Source organism: Excalfactoria chinensis, chromosome 12 (genome assembly GCF_039878825.1).
Source record: "Excalfactoria chinensis isolate bCotChi1 chromosome 12, bCotChi1.hap2, whole genome shotgun sequence".
NCBI lineage: Eukaryota > Metazoa > Chordata > Aves > Galliformes > Phasianidae > Excalfactoria > Excalfactoria chinensis.
The window spans coordinates 14,549,707-14,572,560 of NC_092836.1; the positions used below are offsets into that span (position 1 = coordinate 14,549,707).

The following is a 22,854-nucleotide window of genomic DNA, read 5'->3' on the forward strand; positions in this document are numbered from 1 at the left end:
AGAGAAGGAGGAGGAACAAATGCAACATGAGTTGAAACTCATTCCTTGAATTAAATCCCACTTTTAAAGTTTTTCCTGGCAGTCAGATATGTTGCAAATTATCCATAAAAACGCTTCTCTCATATCAGGAAGAGCTGTTTCCTCACAAATCTGTCATTTTCTAAAATACTAAGAATGCAAAGTGTATTTTAATGTAGCCCCCATATATTCTGATGAAGCACTTTTTTATTTGCTATAATTTAAAATATTCTAACCTACAGCTATTTAAAAAGCACCATATTGCATAAGTCGTTCACTAACAAACACATTTAACGCTATTTGTGAGTGAAGTACAACAAGTACCTCAGCACGGCTGGGAACACATTTTCCTATGCATACCTTTAAAAATAAATTTGTTTTCTGACTTACGTCAAGAGTAGGATACCCAGTAAATGCTCATGCATGGTCACTAAGCTCTGTGGTGGTAAGTAGTTCAAACACTGCTGCAAACCTGCGGAAATGCATGAAATGCACCAGAGATGACATAACACACCGCGTCTTTTCTCTTCTAGATGTCCCTTAAAGCAGTCTAAGACAAGAATGAGTTCAGATTTTGTCTGGAGTACAGTAATTCACAGTGTTATAGAAGTGCATCTTCATTAGCTGCTGAAACTCTTCTATCAGGCAATTCTAAACTTGGAGGGGTACCACTAGTAGAGACGTAGCCCTCTGGAGTGTTGTGTTGCCCAGTGCAGCGCTGAAGGATGCTACTCTTCATTCCATTGCAATTATTGCCCCTATTTTGACAAGTTAAACTGAAGGCAAAATAAAACCAGGTACTCCATTTCAATTTCATATGCCAGCAGGCTTTGAAACAGCCTGCAGTAAAAGCACTCACCTAGAATAATTCAGTAATAGATATACATGAACTTCTGTTCATCTATCATCTGTTGCACAAATATCTCTCTTTGATCTTTTAAATTAGCAGAAAAATTAACCTTCCCAACTGTACCAACTAAGCATAAAACCTGCTCTGCCACTTTTCAGTAATACAGCAATCTGTTGTCATCTGACTACTGTACTTTTGACCCTCTGAAATAGTCCCAAGACATGTTGACATGTTTTTACATGTAATTCAATAATTACTGTTCTCAATAATGCATGATGCTAATCATGCATTTAGATCAATGCTCTTTGCATCTTGTGTACTCCAACTTTCTACATACTGATTCTTTGACATAGCTTTAAAATTATCCCATATCAGGGTGACTTCAGACTGTCTACACAGGTGTGTAAAATAAGGTCACGAGTAGGGTAAGCTTGCTTTCGTAACTGAAATTGCAACTTAGTAAGACATTATTAATGAATGTCAGTAAATTTAAGTTATTTTTAACTGTTTCACTTGTGAATCTTCTATTGCACTACATGGGAGGAGCATCACATGCATGTTTCACATTCTTGTATTTCAGGGTGAGTATGAAAACCAACAAAATATGACAATGTACTCCATACTTTATCTCAGAAGAAAAGTAGGTGGAAACTTTCAAAAAAAGGGGAAAAATTCAACACTGAAAAATGACTAACAGAGGAGACAGATATAAAATGTTAATTTTAAATCTAGCCTAAGATTAAGTAGTAGCAATCTGAGAAAGAACATTAACACAGCAACTATAAAAACTGAGCTGCCATTAAATGAACACCTACTTACTTCCTTTCATATCATTGCATTCCTTAATTCCTACAGAAATTATAGGAATTTAGTTAGAAATTTTCTCATTGGTATTCTTGCAGACTGGAACTTTGAACTCTATTATAGAACAGAGGAAAAAAAATACACCAGAACCCAGAATCAAAGTAACTGGGGGATGGATAATACCCAGAAACCCTAGAATTATTATTACCTGTACTACCTTGAGCTCTGAAAAAAATGAGGGTAAAATGTAAGTTGATGGGGTAACAATTTTTCTAACAATCTCTAAGTTCTGGAGTTCAACCAACCCACTGGAAAAATCAAATGATCTTGATTACGTTATTTCTACTCTTACGCTCTGATGTTAATAAACAAAACTCCCTTTGCAAATCAAAAAGAAAATATTGCAATACATGCATTCAGGCTATGTGCTCAGCCATTATCCACAGCTATTTAAGCCTTATGTCACACATTCCTCATTAGGTTTCTAAGAAAAGGCCTCCTTGTCACAAGCTTTTCTGAGAATCTGATGAACTGTTGGAATGGGATAGAATTTGACAGACATTTAATTTCATTCCAAATGCAGTTTTCAAAGGGAAAAAAAGACCCTACATTTTGTTCAATATCTTAATATTTAAACAAACATATATGCCTGACAACAAAATACACTCATTCTTCAGTTCCACAGTGCAAACTGCTGCTGGTTTTGCCTGGGTAAGTAGCTACCATTTTATTCACTGTGTTTGATATTATTCTTCAGCTAATACTACTAGTAATCTTTAAACCACAGTGTCCACACATAATAAGTCTCATTCTTATCATACTAATGTACACAGGCAACAGGCTTCTGGCTGGATGGAGATCAGTGACAAGTGGTGGCCCTCAGTGGTCAGTGCTCTTTAATAGCTTTATCAGTGATACTGACAGAACCCTCAGAAAGTCTGCAGATGACACCAAGGTGAAGTGCAGTTGACACACTAGAGGGACAGGATGCCATACAGAGAGACCTAGACAGGCTCCAGCAGCGGGTCTTGGTGAACCTCATGATGTTCAACAAATCCGAGGGTAAGTTTTTGTACATGGGTCGCAGCAATCCCACACTATCTATACATACTGGGCAATGCAAGAATGAAGCACAGCCCTGCTGAAAATTACCTTGGTGTACTGGTGGATGGCAGCTGTACATGAAGCAGTAATGCGCCCTCACAGCCCAGAAAGCCAACTGCATCTTGGGCTGTATCAAAAGCAGTATGGTCAGCAAGTCAAGGAGGCCCTACTACTCTGTGCTGTCAGACCTCACCTAGAGTACCATGTCCAGATGCAGAGTCCTTAGCACAGGAGAGACATGGACCTGCTGGAATGCATCCAGAGGAGGGCCACAAAGATGATGCAAGAGATGGAATACTTCCCTTATGAGGACAGGCTAAGTTTAAAGAGGGGCTATAAAGACTCTTCGGCAGGGTCTGTTGTGACAGGACAAGGGCAAATGATTTTAAACTAAAAGAGAGGAGACTTAGACTGGATACAAGGAAAAAGGTGATTTTTCATTTTTTTTAAACAATAGTGGAAGTGAAGCACAGGCATAGGTTATCCATAAAGCTGGTGGATGCTGGAGACATTCAAAGTCAGGCTGGATGGGATCTGAGCACCCTGATCATCACAAGGTAGTTGGATTAGGTGACCTTTAAGGGTCCCTTCCAACTTAAACTACCCTACAGTTCCAAATAGTGAATTTATGACTGTACAATTCTTTCTATTAAAGGAAGATACTAAGAAGTGTTCCTACTTTTGTCATGGAACTTTCAGGAGTTACAATGACATCATTTTAAGAAAAAACAAACAAACAGAAAGCAGAGTATCCACAGCTAAGAATAGTCTACTGTAAGAAAAGAATGTATTAATGTTTACTTTCAGAATTGTATTACTTTAATTGATGATAAGCAGTAATTTTTCAAATTCCTTTGTTTTCAGCTATAAAGATTTACCAATTCTTGAGCGAACCATTAAGGACTAATTAAACTGAGAATTTTGTACATATGGAGTAGAGAGTGTCTAGTACAAACCTTTTTTACATAGAAATATTGGGGAGAGCACACAGTGTTTCGTGAAGTAAGCTAAGTCACTGTGTGTCCCAGTCACCTACGTTCATATGGATTCCAGCTCTGTACATGAGATTGACAACTGCCTGTAGGGATCTCAATTTGTATACACTTAGTTTTCATAAAGAGAACAACTAAGTGCCATTCCATTTCCATCTTTGACAGCATTTGTTAGTTTTGATTATACACTTCCCTCCTCAATTAACACTGAAGCAGTAGTTCTAATAATTCCAGAGTTGTGCAACAGAAACGATAGCAGTATAAGCAGAGCAGCTATACTAAATACTAACAGCATTAAAAAGAGGGGAAGAAAGAGAAAATTTCAGTTCCCTTCTCTGTCATGTGTTCTTGTCATCATCTTGGTTTTGGTTTTTTTTATTTTGTTTTTTTCCTATGTTTAAAGTAGTTAAAAAATTCCTTCTGTGAGTCTTCTAAGAGCCTGACTATCAGCAAACCTTTCAGCTGTGCTTACATGCACACAAACATGTATACTCTCATTCAAGACAAAAATATCTATTTAAATATTGCTCTCTGTAAAGAACTTGCACAGCTTATTAGAATGTTTATTGATATGGGATAAGTTAACATACAGAAAAATAGCCATTAGCTAATTTTCTGGAATATGATATTTCAAATATTTAGGTAATAGTATATTTAAAATATCCAGGGCATTTTCACATACCAAGCACAAATTATACAATGGAATACTTTTTTTTTTTTTTTAATGATTAAATCAAATGCTCCAGGTTCCTTCCAACTCTAATGATTCTACGATTCTAGGATGAATCAACTATTTATCTTTAATTTGGGCAGAATAACAATAGATGACCTTGTCATACCTCATTATTCCTTCAAGTAGTCTCATTTTCTAGGCAAGCAAGTTTAGTGTGAGGAACTAAAACCTATTACTGTGACTTTATGTAACCCTTCAGACAGGCTTGTCAATAACAACAAAAACATCACATGGCTTTGGTTTATCAGAGAATGGCTTGGGTTGGAAGGGCCCTCAAAGATCATTCATTTCCAAACCCCTCGCCATGGGCAAGGACACCTTGAGACCAGATTGCTCAAAGCCCCACTCAACCTTGTCTTGTTACTTGTTTGTTACTTTGGTTTTTTCACTGTTCTTAAACAGAGCTAAATTAGAAGTCTAATTTCTAGAACACTCTTTTTCAAATGTAACTTGGTATAGGACGCAGTCACTGTTTGGGACTATGGAATATTTGGTTCAATTCTACAACATATGCCGAGACAAAAAAAAGTTGGGGTAACATACTAGCTCTTAAAAATTCCCAATTTTCTTTGTTAGGGTGTCAGTGGAGGGGGCATGTTACTGAATAGGAATTCTGCACCTCTTGGTCAACATCTGAGCATATCAATCCAATCTCCTTTGCAACGCAACTATACATAACCTACTAGGTATTCGCTCAAACAGGAACAGTTCTAGAAACTGTTGATACTGAGATCAGAGTAATATGTAAATTAATCAACAAAAAGCTTCCTCACAAGATTCACATCTGAATGAAAGCAGAAAAAGTTGCTGACTCCATTGTTTGTCAGAAAAAAGCCCCCAGATTATCAATGGGGGATGTACTGTGAATCTCAGAGTTCAATTGAATCTTTTATCTCACCAGTTGTATCTTTATTTTACTATTTGTTCTCAGATGTTAAAAACACGCTATTGGAAGCAATTCAAAAATACATTGTTGGAAAATTGTTAATGCTCTAGTCATACAATGTCATTTTGAAGCTCCCTGGGAATTTAGATTTGCACAGCTTATTAGGATATGACCTTTCCCTTGATTTTTTATTTTAAGATCAAGTTAACATGAAATTTCCCCAGTGGGAGTTGCTGTGTTTCCTTCACAGATAAGGAAAAGAGCAATGGCAACTCCAAATACAGAGGGCTTTCATACATTTCTACAGTACGGACAATTTTGTGGTCTTGACAAACATCCAATGCATTCCTAGAGGTTGAGAGGAAAGTCATGCGGTACGTTAACTAAAAAAAACCTCAGGAACATAACAAAGGTATTTCCCTGAATCTTTCACCCACTTTTTTTTTTCCCCTGCAGTGTCATTCAAGATAAAGCTTTGAGGAATTTTTCTAAGGACTCCCTGCATTCAGAGGATCTGGGTAGCACTGACGGTGAGATAGCGGTTTGTTTTTGGAACACGTTCATATTCTTTTGGATGATAAATTACTACCTTTACAGCATTATCTTTTTTCTTCACAATACAGATCTTGAATCACAAATTCACACACATCTCAGCATTTCCATGTTTATTAATATTAGCTCCCCCCAACCCTCCTGAATCCTTATGAAGCTGAAATAAAAGCAGGAGGCTGGAAAGTCAGTTCTCAAAAAAAAATTTCTTCGTGGCAGGTAGTCAGAAAGAATAATCTCTCTGGAGTTCCCTGGTGGTCAGTGAGGCAGGTTCCTCTACTGGGTGACTCAGAATATCTAAAATAGTCAAATAGTCTCCTACCCTGAGCTGATCTGTTGAGGAGATATCTCTCTCTCTCTCTCTCTCTCTCCCCCCTTTAATCTGCAATATGGGCAGATTACCAGGCACCATTAACACTGTTTAAATACTTGAACTACTAAAAACATTCACTACATGCAAGACAGATACATTCAACATTCCTAAGCCAATGCCTATGTTGATGAGATCCATAGAGATAATTAGATAACTGATCAGAAATCAAACAAGTGGTCAAGATTTAAAAAAATACTTAAAATATGAACCAATTTTTGCATCAGAAGAGAATAACTTGCTCATCAAAAGTAAAATCGGTGTGTCAAAAAAAGAGATAGAATATCTCTTTTTGATGAATATTTTGTTCAATATCTAGTGCAAAACATCTGAACGTTAAGCATTTGCTACGTAAACACTTTTGCTCAGATACAGGTATCATAACAAGAAAAGAAAGTGTTGATGAAAAAGAAAATTTCTTTAGCTTTTTAAATACTAGGTCTGCTGACCTGGCAAGTTTGCTAGGCAATGTGCATGTAACATTCTTATACTGATGACACATTATAACGTAATTCAGTATAACATGAGTTCACTGTGATCATATTTAAAAGCAATAGCAACGATAGGGCCACCAAACAATATAAAGATTCAAATTGGTCCTAAGTGTTTTAATCAGTAAGGAAGTTCTTCTTAGAGAAAATTAATTTGGAAAAAGCTTTCTATACTGTCTGCAATGCTTCTCACAGTAGCGATGCACATTTTTTGCTGTAACTTGGGTATATAATATAAAACCTAATCCTTTAGCTTTCTTGCAACAACTACGAACAAGATCATGCCCCCATTACTTAAATTTGCATTTCCAGAAACAGACATTCATCTTTCAATGACTGATGAAAAGTACTGGTTTATTACTCTAACAAGCAAGTAGAGAGCCTTAAAAATAATTTAGCCTATACATGGTCAGTAGGAGTTAATTCGCAATTGATTCAAGGCTAATCTGTCTCTCTTGGTTAAGTACAATGTCATTATGTACCTTACTGGTTAAAAACTACTACAAAACTTATAGATCTGATTAAGGAGTAAACAAACCCAAACTGATGAGATTGACTCACAGAGCTGCAGGACACATCGATAAAACTTTTCTGCAAACAAACCCACAGAAGATTTCTAGAGGAATGCTAAGAATACAGAAGGAAAAAATTACAAGCTGGGTAGTACAGATGCACAGGATGCTATCTGTTGGTTAACCTCATTTCTAATGGAAGAGTATGGAAGCAGACATGTTTGAAAAGTCATACAATGGACATCCCGCATCTTTCTCTATTTCAGTGTCAGACTTCCAATGCACATGCATAGCGTGGGCACCAGAAGTTTATTTACAGAGGGCAGGACTGAACGTTTCACGTGAACACATTCAGAGCACGATAAAGAGCTTTGTCTCCCATTAGCAATTTAAAGAATTGTGATTTGGTACTCCCAACACACCTATGATTGAATTCCTCAGTCATAAAATCACTGGTGCCAAACAAGTTCTGATATCTTTTATCAAGCCTCTTTTTTTCTTGTCATTAACATATTTCTTACGGAACTTTTCTTCTTTTTACAGATACATTTGCTTTAGTTATAAATTAACCCTGGAATTTACTCTCCCAGAGGCCACAATCTGCAGCTTTGTTGTCCTCTTTAAAAAGTTTCAAGCATGAATTTATGATTTGAAACAATTTTGAGCAACAATTGGTGGTTCATATAAAAAAGAAAAAAGAGTAGCAAAGTAATTAAGAATAAGCTGAAAACATCTGCATGCTTTTCTGTCTCTTCTTTTATGGAAGTCACGATTTATTGACCAAAAGGCAACATACCTGACTATGGGATTTCTGGTGCTTTCAGTTCCTTGAGGTAATATTAACTAAGATAATTCAGTCATTCCAGAAGACGAATCCCAGCAGTACTCAGAATATTTTAAATTCAGATTGAAGTGCAATTTGAACCACAGTATGAAAATACCAATCTACGTCACACATTGACTCAAACAAGGAGCACTGAAAGACTCCTTGACAGACCTCATTTGATAAAGGTAATCCCACAAAGCACGAATGCCGAAACTTTTTGCTGTTTCCAACTAAGCATCTTTGTAAGTCTTTCTTTATTTATGCCTTGATCAGGGAACCATTTGTTTAAGGACAGAATGATACTTTTTAACAGCCAGGATAACACACATCCTTCTTCTTCCTGTGCTACTCTTACTACAAATTATACGAGAAATTTGATTTGATAGAAACCCACCAGACATGTTTTTTTTCCCCAATTTCTGTTCTCACTACGACTTTCAAAGGTGGAGTAATTAAAAACAAACAAACAAACAACAACAAACAAAACCAACACAAACGCTTTCAAGTTTCAGAAAACAGGAAATGACTGTAAGGAACTTTGCATTTCTGGATTACTCTTCCTGATACAGCATGTAACAGAATAGTGACTTCATCCACATGGTAATGGGTTAAAAATGGTACTTGCTTTCTTTTAAAAGTGACTTTAAAAGTTACTTTCTAATTATGAGTGACACTGAGGAATTCCTTGAAGTACTTCCCATGTAAACTGTTTTCATGCTTCCCCCTCCATCTCCAGACTCCCATATTCAAGATAATAAGGCTGACGTCCCTTTCGCAAAGTCAAGCTACACTTCCTTCTCTACACACTGCTCAAGACTGACAATATATTAAAAATATTAAGGCCTTACTGTGCATTCTGTCTCTGACTTGTCACATTTTTATTTGTAACTTGGACCATCGTTCTCTTCAAAAACATTACTACTTATTGTTTCTTCATGAATATTTACCTTCTTAATTAAAATAGGCCCTCACTATATCAAATAGGCCCTCACTATATCTTCGTCTTAGCAAAATACAGTATTTTCCACCCTTTTAACCAAACCAAAAGTGACACAGCTGAAAGAATTGTTAAGAATCAAAATATTTATCAACTTTTACGATAAAAGTGAGGTTTAAAATAGTAGGCACATTGCCAAATATTTTAATTCTTAAATCTTCAACACTTAAGATATACTTTCATCTTATTTAGATTTTACAATTGTGTGTTTTCTATTTGATAGTAATAATAGCAATAATCTTTGGTTATTATTTATTACTAATAAAGGGGAAAATAAACAGGTCTGATTCAGTCCTAATCTAATTTAAATCAATTAGATGGCGAGTATAAGGCTTAGGTTGCATTGACCAGCCTGAAGGATCAGAACCATAAAGTGATACACAAGTATAACTACCTATTCTCACACCCTGTGTACACATTCATAACTTTGTTTGCACTGTGTACTTTCACTTGAGCCAAAAGGAATTTTCAGATCAAACAAGTTGTAATATATTCTCTAAGGGTGAGTTACAATGTTAATTATCTGTAATTCCTGGAATGGACAGTAGGACATTAAAATTAAATATATATAAAACAAGGCCAGGGACAATTCTAAGAATGTAAGCATTTAATTATCCAGTTCAATTAAATGACTGAGTTAAAAAGAGGTTGGGCCCAGGTTACAGTACTTGATAATTTAATAATATGGATCAAGCCTTGAGTTCAAGTAGACTTCTGTGAGACTAGGGAGTATAAACACCTTTTCCTTCTTCCTACACACCCCCCACCCAATTTCACTGGGAGATTTAATTTTGTACCAGCTCCCTTTTTTTCATAAATGTGGGGCCACTTTCTGCTTGTAAGCTGACAACACACATACAAGTCTCAGCTTTCAGGAAGGAGATGCATGAAAACATGAAGGCACTCAGCATCAGTGTGAATATAAATATCTCTCTATAAATCTCATAAATCTCACCAAACATGTATTTCCTTTGTACACACTTTCATTGAGCACTAGCATAAAACATATTGAACTATTTTTCCCAAACTGGCACTTCATCCCAGTGAAACATTGTATCTATACCAGAAGGAAACAGTAGGGAGAAAAAAAAACACAGAAGTTTGTCTCTTGATCCATAGACAGGCAAAATGAGTGAAATTGTAATTTTGCTCTAATTACTTCATGGAAAATGAAGGCAGAAACATCTGTGAGACCTGTCAGTATCTCTTCCCAATATAAGACTCAGGACTGTAGTAGATTCACCATTTTTTTCCTCTAATTTCAGAAAGTCTAAGGTGCACCTTTTGAGGAGCTATAAAGCACTTTATATGGCACACAGGAATCAGAAAACAGCTCTACTTTCCATATTCATCACTAAATGAGCGCTCTACAATTCTCAAAGTCTTCAGCTACAAAGAATTCCTTTTTCCAATGGAGTCACTGCCAGGTATAATCACCACATTCATTAGTCCTTCCTGGAGTAATTGTCAGGGAAGTGGCAACCATATGTGCATCAATTTCTTCTTCCTCCTTGCTTTTTTTCTGCTTTCCTTCAAGGACAATGGGTGTTTCTCTCTCATTTGTCTTTCTCTCTTACACTCTCGTGTTATTGACCTCAAACCTCTTCCTCCCTTTATTCTTCCTTTCAAAATGCAGATTTGGGGAGGAAGAGGGTAGATAGCCCTACTATATATCTCTCACTGTTTTCATGTCTATCGATCTATTAGTTTTTAATTATTTAGTTGTATCCATTCATTCTGACATTATTAAGAAAATCACAATATGGTTCGTTCAGCAGGGACAGAATAAAAGATACCCTCCTGCCTAAGGGTCAAGCATCAGAAGACATTCAATTCTGTCACATGCCGTACAACATTTTGCTATGCCTTCCTGTTCGGGATGGGGGAGGAGACAGGAATCTGTTGCACAGCCTGCGTCAGAGAATGCAGTCACACTACAGTATATCAAATTCAGCGTATGTACAAGTCATTGTTATTCTAAACTTACCTCAGACTTCAGCAATACTCACTGCCTGTTCTCCCGTCCTTACTGACAGGAAAGCTGTCACTTGTTGTTAGCATATCGTACGGTTCCTATTCTCAAAGGAGTAATAAATAAGGCTAGATTTAAAAAACAGAACAAACTTGGGCAAAAAAAGAACAATGAGTATTAATGCCAAAATACAGTAAAAGATCAGTTTATGGCACTGTCAGCATATCTTAAATCGAGAAAAGATGAAAATCTCATAGGAGACCAGAGAGAAAAATAAATTTTAAACTCTGAGAAAGAAATTCAAGCATCTGTGTTTCTCTTCTTTTTAACATCTTTGGCAAACTTCAAAAGGCCTAAATAAATAAATAAAACAAAACAACAGTCTTAGTCAATCTTCCCCTTGCCTACCTTTGAATTTCCCTTCACTAATAAATCCATTTCCTTTCCTAACACTCATTATGGACACCTTTCTCACTTTTTTCTCAACTCTCTGTGAGGTCTCTACAGTCCCACACTGACCTGAGGTTCCTGTCTTAACCCACTTCGGCACTTCTACTAATCGTACCGAACACCACAGCCCCTATTACAGATCATCCAACTGTTCCACAAAGCTGAAGCCTTTATCTCACACATCACCTATTCTGCACAAATGTTGCTGTGGATATTTTTGTTGGCAATACAGAACAATCGGCTGGTAATACTTTTGTTCTCTTTTAATAACAAAATTGATAAATGATAAAGAAAGAATTTTTCTGGGTTTCCATTTCATCTCTCACCTACTCAAAAGCGGCATCCTGATGACCCAAAGGAGAATGGAAAGCACAGGACTTGACACCCTCAGTATAACACCCCACAGCACACAGCAGGGCTGTTGCACCAAGTGCAACTATTTTCTTGCATTAAAAAAAATGCCTTTCCTAACAAAAATGGCACATTAAAAATTTAACAGATGCCACATTTCAATGCACAGAACAGTACAAACAACAACAGAGCGACAGACAGGTTCATTTCACAGCCAGGCAGTTACCATGCACTGTGATATTAACATGCTTAATTACTATTTTTTTTCATTTTTTAATGTAACAAATTACAACCTGAAGGTTTGATTTTGAGACAAGTTTTTTTTTGTTTGTTTTTTTTTGTTTGTTTTTTTTTTGCTTAAGATTTTCATTCCTCAAAATGTTCAGGATATGTCTACAGGAAAATATACTTCCCAAGAGGAAAAAAGGTGTTTTTTGAACCTGTGTTTACCAGTATGACTACAATCATTTGTCAAGAATTCTTTCCTATGTCAGCTGGGCTGTAATCGACATTTCTTTTGAAACTAGTAAACCCGATTTAAGAAAATAATTCCTCAAATGCAGTTATCTATGTCAGAAAGTAACTTGCATAACGCTATGTTCTACCCTATCTAGATATAGCCTCAGAAATAGCCTAAACTCACGCAATGATTTCAGACGTTTACTTTATGCATGGTACTGGACTACAGTAAAAAAACAAAACACCAACAAACTAAACAAGAAATTGTGAACAAAATGAATACCCACCGCACCCAATGTAACTGGGTAAAGTTAGCCAGCCTAATCACATGAGGCAGACCCAAAGAACAAGTCTTTGGGCAGTACCCAAAGGAAACTGTGCAAAGAACTCTCTTGGGTCTCTTATTCATCATGCCATAATGCTCTTAGCCACATCACTAAAACTATTAACCAGTTCAGGACAACAGGCAGACTGCGATCGTAACTACTGCACCAAGAAAGTTGCAAAACAGAAACGTCACCTGGGATGCTAATAATGGAAAACAACTGCTGAATTTGCTTGCATCTCTTAAGTGCACACACCCCAATATCAAAAAAGCAAAACAAAAACATCTAATGAAGCTTCCAAAGGCTTTTTTTTGGAAGTTATTTTGCATTGTCTTGGTAATGGGAAGCGCTTCAAAACCATCATTAAAAACCTGAAACCTGAATTTTTCAACATTTGCTTTTTTCATTCCCTTTTATAAATTCAGAACCCAGGCACAGTAACCTTTTATAATACTGATTTTGAAACTTATTTCTAGTTAATTATAACAACTGATACTTAGCTGAGATCTTTACTTCACTGCTCCAGGCCAATTCAGCAGTTCTGGCAATGCCTCTAGTATCAAATAAACAAAAAATTAAAAAGTAGAAAGGAGTCCAGAAAAAAATAAAGGGAAAAAAAACCCAAAAACAACAAAAAGAGACTCTCCCACTTCTTATAGTGCCCATTTCATTCAGAAAACCGTTTAATTCCTTTGTTCTAAATTCAGCTTACTTTCATCTTGTTTATCATCTCAAACCATCTTCAGCAGCAGCTGGAAATTCTGAAAGTGAAAGCCTATCTGCAGAACTTTTGTTTTCATCATGTTTTGTTTTAATCATGTTCTAGGCAAAACCTATAAAAACCTACACTGCTACATGAGAGTTGTGTAATATGCAGCCATCTGCCAAACTATTCATGTTGAAAATTACTTTGGGATACTTAAAATAAATACAACATTAGACAGCTTTTCTCAATGCTTCTATTGCTTTCAAAAATTAAACATGCTAACATGTCTTGATGCACAGATCAGGCATGTTAGATATTCATAATTCAAGTGCAAATGATGGCATCAAGAAGATGATAAATAAGAGTCACAGTATAACTGTCACAGATGTTAGTAACTCCATGAAGTAAATCTTTGGTTCTGAACTTAGGTTCAGATATCCCACAAGGAACAAAGCAAATAGCAGATTTTCTTATTGTTCTAGAAGGAACGAACATCTCAGCCTGGGCCTCTTCAGATTCTCTCATGATTCAAACAAATATGGTCCTGGATAAGGTTAGAGAAAAAAGATAAAATTCTGGGCACATAAGACAATTTCTGCCTTCACATGCTTTTGTACTCACTGATCTACAGGTACCTCTGGCTGCAGCTAAAAATAGAATTTTGCTTTATATATGTTAATTCTTAGGTAGGATTAGTAATCAGTTCAGCAATATTTCACACTATAACAAGCTTAAAAGCTGAGATTCCGCATAATATATTGTAGCTGAAGTGCCACTGTAGGGAACAGTGAACACTAACTCAAGGTAAAATACATTCAAGATGAAATGATAAGCTCTTCAGTTTTATTTACTGTAGACATTAAAAAAAGTCAGAACCTATCATGAGGAAATATGTACGTTCTGAGAAGCAGTAAATAGAAGTGGCTGCATTTTTCCACAAGCCCCCACATTAGATAGCACCACAAAGCACCAGGCCTAGGTAGTAAAACCTGTTTTTCTGACCACCCCTACTAGAAGATCTTGGTGTGAGCGTTAAAGCCTGTAATTAACATTTTTCTTTCCATAGTTCCTTTTTCTAGTTGAACAGACTGACACTTTTGGTAGTCTAACATATGCTTCAAACCAGACATTATATCAAGCAATATTAAAATATTCCCCTCGCATAAATACTGAGAAGGTCTATCACTCCATTTGTGTATGCACAGCAACGTAAGCCCAAAGCTTCCCAAACTTCAAAATTGCTGCTGCACAACTTGTGAATAGTTACAGAAATTACACAACATCTCTACTCAATAAATCTAAAACAAACACACAAGTACTATGGACTTATAATGCAACATTATAAAATAAAATCTTCTTTTATGCAATGAACTGTAATCACATATTGTGTAAAAAGTTTAAGACCAGATCGTAATTGGGCAGGGCTACTTTGTGCAAATATGAAATTCTCTGAAAAGTAATGTGCCTCTCCTCAGTGGAAAAACACAAGACTCTATATAGAAACTTCCACCACTCTTGTCTACTCCACACATGTATTCCATGAGTTAGACGTGTCTGTATTGCAAAATAACATGGCCAGAACAGTATAAATACATTCAGGTAACTCAGATGCACCATTGCTGGAAGTTCCCTATATATTAGGAAAAAAAAAAAAGTATAGGGTTCTGGTAGAAGGGAATCTGAAACATGTTACAATCAGATTTGTGATAAAGAGGAAAGATGTGATTCCTCCATGGAGCCCTTGAAATTACTATCACCAATGATCCGTAAAACAGCATGAAGTATATCTTTTCCTCTTACAGCTGCTGTTACATGACCCAAAACTGGAACACTTGCTGGCTTTGAAGGCCTGCGGTAAACTAATGCCAACTGTTAGGTATGTAACAAAACACAACTATTTCACTTAAAGTATATGGCAAAATTGATCATGCAAATTCCAGAACTAAAGAAAGAGAAATATCGCTCCTGTCTCACTTAATGTCCTAAACAATTAAAGAATTATAGCTTTTGTTACCGTACATATTCATGGTCATTTAATTTCAGACATCCAGCCTCACTGGGCAAACAACAACTCATTTAGAGCTAGGCTCTGTATTTTCTGTACACTAAAACCACCACCTGTGGAAGCAATTGGTACAAAGAACAACACTTCCAATACTGCACGCAGACTGCAAACCTGGCTCTACCAAAACAGCAGGATCTCCACTGACTTCAGTGAAGCTGGGACTTTTTTTTTTCCTAGACTACACATCTTACAATAAAGCAGCATCAACTTTTTTTGGTACAGTGAAATGTTCTCTGTATTTCTCTGTTTGGATATTATCCAATATTTATCACAGCGCGTTATCTGAAGTTATATATAGCCTTTCTACATTTCTGAGATAAGCAGAAAGTCTTTCCATAACATAGGATTAATGCATTACCTACACACACACGCCTGAGAAATACAGGCATAACCATACACACACATTCATCAGTGTCCATCAAACACACTTGTGCTTGAACATACACACACAAAGCAAGGTAAGCCTTGTGTTTTTTAAATTGCTAATTATCAACCAGCAGAGTAGACTTTGGGATTCATAGACTTGAATTCATAGACTTTGTCCTGAATGTGCAGACTGCATGGCATAATGGTGATCTGCTTAGTCATGAGGGAATGAGGTGACTGATGCAAGTCCACAAAGCATCACCTGGCAGCTGATTCCATACAACCTGGTTTTTGAGGTAGTTACAAATCTTCCTCCTTCCTAAGCAGGATGCATTTTCTGCTGTTTACAGTGCAAGTTAGTAAAACAGCAACAGACAGTACGGTGCTGATTAGAACTCTGTTGGTTTTTTTTTTGCTGTAAGTTTGGAAAAACGTTACAAAAAATAAACCTTACCTTTTTTTTGTTTTGTTATTTGCAGTCACACAGGTCAGAAACTATTACTTTGGTAAGAATTTATTACTGCTGCAAGCATAAATCAAATCATTGGAAACGTGAATTAAAAGTTTTGTACCAATCTCACTATTACATCCTGCCTCTAGTGCAAATCTGTAATTATTTGCATTCTCAGGATATAGATCATATGGTGTCAGAGACAGGGAAAAACGTTTCATGTGAATGAGAAGGAAGATGGCTTGAATCTTGACTGGGCTGTTAGGCATTACTTCAGTATAGGTAATTAAACGCACCTATATTGTTCACGTATCATGAATTATAATCAGAGAATGATGCAATTCTTTAGTTCATCTGAGTGCAATCACTCAATTCCTGAGTGGTTTAGGAGGGACAAAGAGACCAAATAAACGCTGGGAGGTGAGGTTGGAGAGGGAGAAATAGTGGAGTGTGATCAAATTGTCACAAGTTCTGTGAAAGTTTTGAGACACAAAGTCTGCAGATAGGCCTTGCTTCCCTCATTTTCCCTAAGCTAGCAGGGAAAACAAAGAACCTGCAAAAGTTAGGTTTATATTTGCCTTCTTATGCATTAAAAAAACAACCAATACAAATCAACAGCTGAGGTGGTAGGAAGAAAACAGGTAAAGTAAAAGAAATATCAGAGGTTTATCATTTAACTCAGGATTCAATTTACACTTTGTGCTCATGGGAATCTAAATATCTGAAGACAAAACTTACGGCTCTTTCATTTTTGTTCAGCTTTGGGAACACATCTGTAGTCAAACAAGAAAGCAGCCCACCAAAAAAAAAAAAAGAGGCGCATATGGGGACTTTTTCAAAGTGCTCTATAGCAGGTAAATCCCTAAGAACTGACCTGCTATTGGGAAACCCTGCAATTTGCTTGTGGCATGGGTATATAGGAGTTGAGTATAACAACACTCTCTTTCCTTGTATTATTTCTAACTTTCTCCTTTTCCAGTTCACAAAAAGTTAATTGACACATAGAGAACATTTGTTATAAAGGGCCTGAAAAACAGATCCCTAAAATAAAAAAAATAATGATGGTTATGGAAATACAGTCCAGAGTAATTAGGAATCATCTAATATCATGCTAAGTTGGGACAGAGTCTGTTATGAAACACGTCTACCAGTGACTAATAACATGAAATTAGTAACAGCTACCAGTGGAGAGTATTGTATCCCTGACTTCAAGAGAACCCAGCACGGAGAATTAATAATTGCATTTTAATTTCTTTTGAGTAACTGCTCTGGAAACTGTTTTACTGTATATCAAAGGACAGTATTGGAAAAACTCCTGCGATAAAAGCTAGTAAAAGAAGCTCCAGTTCTGAATATCAAATGCAAATATCTAGTGATGCACTATTAGGCTCCAAAACATGGCTAGTAAATACATAAACTGATCAGGACGGCACTGACTATGTGAAAAAGGAGGCCTCAGAAATGAAAGGTGGAAAGCAAAATCCCAAAGTATACTTGTAATTACATATTCCAGTCTACTATAATACAGATTTTTCTTTCTACTTTTAAACTTTCCCCTATTCCTACAATATAAATTCCTGCAAAATTGATTTCTATTAGTCATCGTTAGAAGTAGAAAATTATATACTGATAATAATTGAAGGTTGACCTACATTGTATTGATTTCTAAATGGACACAGGTATCTCAAAAATCCACCTAAGAGTCAGAAACAGCATCAGTAGTGGGTTTTTAATCCATATCATATGAAAAGCTGAAAGGCGTTGCTCCCATATTCAATCAAACTCTAATATCCTGCCACCTACTTTTTGAGATATTTCCTTATACAAACTACGCGTTTAAATCAGAGGAGAATGATCATAATCTGTGTAATGATCACATGGTAACTGAAGTTTCACTGAGCAATATTGTTCAATACATTGTGATATCCAGGACTCTGACACAGAGGCATTGCTGAAAAAAGCAGTTTACAAATGGCCACTGAACTACTAACAGCTGATGGTATATCCTACAAAACTGATGTCCAAGAAAACTCAAACGCCACGTAAAAGTACCTTTAAATTATACGTATTTATATCATTGGTTATCAAAGTCCGTGCCAATTATTTTTCCAGTTCTCTCTCCCTTCTGACAAGTCCATGCTAATATTGCATCACGTGCCTTAACACACTGAGAGATTTCTTACAGACTTTTAATTAAATCTCTGAGCATTTTTGCAGCTATTTTTTGTAACAGCCACAGAGAATAATGATGTCAAACACTATTTCATGCCATAAACCCTGCTATTAATGCAAGCAAAACGTATGAAACTTCTTTCCCAAGGACAGCACTGAGTGCCATGACATACACTGTTGATGTACGCTAGAAATTTTTTAGTTAACTAGTAACAAATTATAGTCACGTATTAAAAGCTAAATTACTGATTAATTGCTACCAGAAATATACATATTTATACATTTTTGCTTTAGATGCTCGTGTTTTAATGGAACACCAATCATGTTCCATGGTAAAAGCTTGTTCAGGGCTGGGGCAGCAGATTGCAGATGGAACACTAGCTCACAGCCCCAGTTATTTCCAAGATAACTGTAATCCATCCCTCCAATTTAAAGGTGCTCACAGCACAGGGAGAAACTGAGCATTTCCTGAGCTCTTCAGAGTGAATACCAGCCTTACGTCACTGATTATTAATAAATACATCACTGTTAAGTCAGCATTGTATGCTCATGTGTACACAGTGCCGTGAAGTTACAACACCACAGGAACTTGCACTCTCCAGTTGTAGAATACCCTGGAGAGAAATGACACCAGGAAGATTACAAAACGCCCCTGCAAACCTGAGGCATACCATCAAGACACTGCATATTTCAACACGGCATCTCACTTGTTGCAGGCTCATAAGGGCTCCCTGACTCGCTGCAATTGAGAAATCAAACAAAAAAGAAAAAAAACCAACAAAACAACAAAAAAAACCCCTCTTTTCATTCATTGAGCGCATGGGCCAGGTGAGCACCACCAGCGAGCTCCCTGCTCCTCTCCCTTCTAACGCGGTGCCACAGGACAGACGGCGATCTGCCCGTCACCCCCGCGGGATGCGCCCAGCCCGCAGCACCTCCGCGGGGAGGAGACCCTTACCTCTAACTCCGACCCCCCCCCAAGTTTAACCCTCACTCCCCCCTTCACGCGCCCTCCTCCCACAGGCCGCAGCCGCCGCTCACCGCCGGGCACGACGCCCCCGATCACCGGCTCCGCCCGCCCCGCGCTGCCCGGCAGCGCACCTGGAGCCGTCCCGCGGGGTCCTCGCGCCCCCTCTCCTCTCCTCCTCGTCCGTTACGGTGCAGCCCCATCCCCTCCGCCCGCCCACGCGGCCCCACGGCGCTGGGTCCCGGCTGCTCTTCTCCACCTCCCGCCCGGGCCGTGCCCCGCTCTCCCTCAGCCCACCGCTTCTCCCCTCCGTCCAGGAAAAGCCCTCCGCCCCGCCTCCCGCTCCCTCAGAGCCACCTTCCTTCCCCGCCACACTAAGCATCCCCGGCGGCGTGGCCTCCTCCCCAGGCCCGGTGCCGAGCCCCCTGCCCACGCCGGGCGCAGCTCCCTCACCCCGACAGCCGCTCCTCAGCCGCCGTGGCCGCCCCGCTTCCCTCAGGAGCCCCCACACGCCCTCGCACCAACGGTCGCCCTCACTCCTCCACCGTCCCCCTCACCGCGGGGGGGAAGATCCCCCGTCGCCCGCACTGACCTGGCGCTGTCAAGTCTCAGCCGGAGAAACTGTTCCCTTCTGGTGGGATAAACTCCCCGGGCCGGCCCATCCTCCCGGCCAGGCACCGCCTCCCCGCCGGGGCACCGCCTCCCGCCGCCGAGGGCCGAGCTGCCGCCCGGGGCTGCGGGCGCTGCGCGGGTCGGGGCTCGCGCCGCAGCGGCCGTTGGCGGGAGCGGGGTGGGGGCGGCGCGGCGGGAGCCGGGGCTGAAGTGCGGGGCTGGAAGCGGCGCGGGGCGTTCGGAGAGCGAACGGGTCAGTGGGGAGGAGGCGCTCCTGCTCCTTCCTTTCCCCTTTAGACCCGGTCCGTTCACTCGAGCCAGTTCCCTCTTGTCCGTGCCCGTTAAGCGTCATCACACGCGGGCACCTCGTGCGAGGACAGAGCGCGAGCCCTGGAGTGGATCTGGAATTTGATCTCTGCTCTCTGCAATCTCCTGTAGCTGAGAATTCAGTTCTTTCCGGCTGCTAACTGCTTTCTCTTTTGCATTCCCCTTCTCCAGCTCGCTCCTCTCTGCGCTGCGTGTAGTCGCTCACCTCACGTCAGTTTGTGTCCCGCTGTGACAGAAGTAAATGCTTTTCTGAACAGATTCTTAGCGGTGACGGAGGTAAATGAAATTCTTTTTCACCCCTACTATTTTTTTTTCTTTTTTTCTTTTTTTTTTTTTTATCCCCTTTCCCTCCCAGGAATGCAGAAAGCAGTGGTATAGGCTGTGCTCGGTAAGTCTCAAGACAGAGCAAGTTCAAACAAGCATGTCACCTCCTATTTCATCCCGAGATTCTTTTATTTAAAAGTTAGATGCTGTAAGTCAGTCATAAGATCAGCAGCCTTTAAAGAGTCACTGTGTAAGCCCAGGTGCCCCAGCACGCAGCAGTTTATCTTTAAGAACTCCTGATCACTTGGTCATCATTAGAAGATTTAGAAGATCCTAAATTTGCCTCACGGTTCTTAGTCATCCAGCGTTTTGAGAGTCTCCATTTGTATACTGAAGGCAATTTATAGATTAGAGTTGAATACATCAAATTACCTGGTCTTCTCACAGATAAAAACTGCCTGCGGCGTTTTGTTTATGAGAACAATCTCTGCAGAGACTGGAAGCCTTGTGTTAAGTCTTATGAGAATTATCTATTTGTATGGGCTTGAAGTATTACTTCTGCCTTGGCACATCAGGGGATTATTTTCAGTGTATGCATTTCCTACTGTCTGTAAATTTTAGGTTTGGAAAAGTGGAAATATTTTGTTTTCTTCTGGATTTTTATTTAACATACTGCAGTAATACCTATTCGGTAGTGCACTGACTCAGAACTGGAAGCCAGGGGCTGAAAACAAGTAAAACAAAACCTCAGTATTAGTTCAAGATGTCACGGGTGAATAAACAGGCAAATGTGAGTAAAAAATATTACACCAATAAAAGACGTATAAATACGGGATACTATTTCTAACCACTTTCCAACATCTCATGTTAAATTTCAAGAGTGTATTTTAAGAGGAAGGATCTTAGCTGGACACTTCTACAGCACTAAAGTTTAGCTCTGCTGACAATAGGAAGAATGCTGTTGTCTGCTAAATAGTGGGGAATATGCTCATCTGATTTAAAGGTCTGAATAGCAGAGGAGCTCTTCAGAAAATCCGTGCTTTTAACATGCACATTTTTTAAAACTCCACGAAACTCTGAGCATTCCTACAACTGGCAAGCAATAATGAATGTCTGATTCTGAATATAAACCCATATTTGAGGCTAGACTTCTAATAAGTTCATAATTAAAGGAGGAAAAGCCGTAGCATACTTTGTATTTTACCATTAATTTTAATAAAACTGCTTGCATAAATAAAGAATACTTCAAATTAAATTACTTGGATGCAATAAAGACGTATCTAACTTAGCCCAAAGAAAGCAACCAACCAGAGCTTCCAGAGAATTATTACAAATTCTATACCGTTTTATTTATGTACAAATTGCTTAGGTTTTGCAAGTATGTATTTTAGCAGATTGAGACAGGAAAGAAAAAATAAATTACTTCATCTGATTTCCTGCTTAACATGGATTTCTATGTAGTAGTATACGGTGCTTTGTATATTTCAGAATGACAATTGATCTTCATTTGAAGAATCAAAGGATGAGGAATCCATAAATTATCTTTGGCAGTCAAAAATACACCTCACTTATAACTTGAATTAATGGGCTTTCTTTATCAACAAAGACTTTTTTTTTCACTTGTGGAAGGGGGAAAGCCCACTGATTTTGTTTTTGGTAAAGAAAGTGGGTTACTAAGAGCTACCTCTTCTAAAATTAATCATTGATATTATTTTTACAATAATGAAATGGCCATTAGAATGAAATTGTAAGTTTCTCTAACAGGTTTTGTTTGCATCATTTTTCTGCACAGTTTTTGATGATGGGGTCTTTGTGCCTTAACATCTGAATGAATTCCTAAGCTTGGCTGGGGCATTTAAGCCTTATGAAATAAGAATGAAATGTCAAGCTCAGGCCTTCCTGGGTCAGTTCTTCCCTAAGTTCAAAGAAAAGCAGAAGAGGGCCTCAGCATCAGTTCTTGTTTTAAAATCAGGTGATAACTTGTCTTCATAAAAGATCAATTATGTTTTTAAATAAATGCATCTGAAATTTAATGCATCTGAAAAAAAAATCTTGTTTTTGTACCGTGTATACATTACAAATAACTTGTATATCAACAGACTTTGAAGCAGATTAACTTGAATCATGGCAAAAATAATCCCACTGAAATGAGAAAGAACTGTGTGGAATCTCAGGATGGGTAAGAGTGCAACCCGAATAGCCTCCCTTCAACTATTTTATTTTTTCTTCCCATA

At 38.4% G+C, this 22,854-nt stretch overlaps 1 protein-coding gene across 3 annotated transcripts in view; it reads right to left on the bottom strand.

Moving 5' to 3' along the window:
* The window catches only part of PPARG (peroxisome proliferator activated receptor gamma), a 43,659-nt gene extending 23,594 nt beyond the window's left edge, over nt 1–20,065 (bottom strand). For 2 of the 3 annotated variants that reach the window (XM_072347244.1, XM_072347246.1), the window contains exon 1: nt 20,010–20,065. The gene's annotated coding sequence lies outside the window, so the exon portion shown is untranslated. Of the gene's footprint in view, nt 1–408; nt 472–20,009 lie in introns of those variants that run through there. The other variant, XM_072347245.1, reaches the window with a different exon arrangement.
* Nucleotides 20,066–22,854: the final 2,789 nt, after the last annotated feature.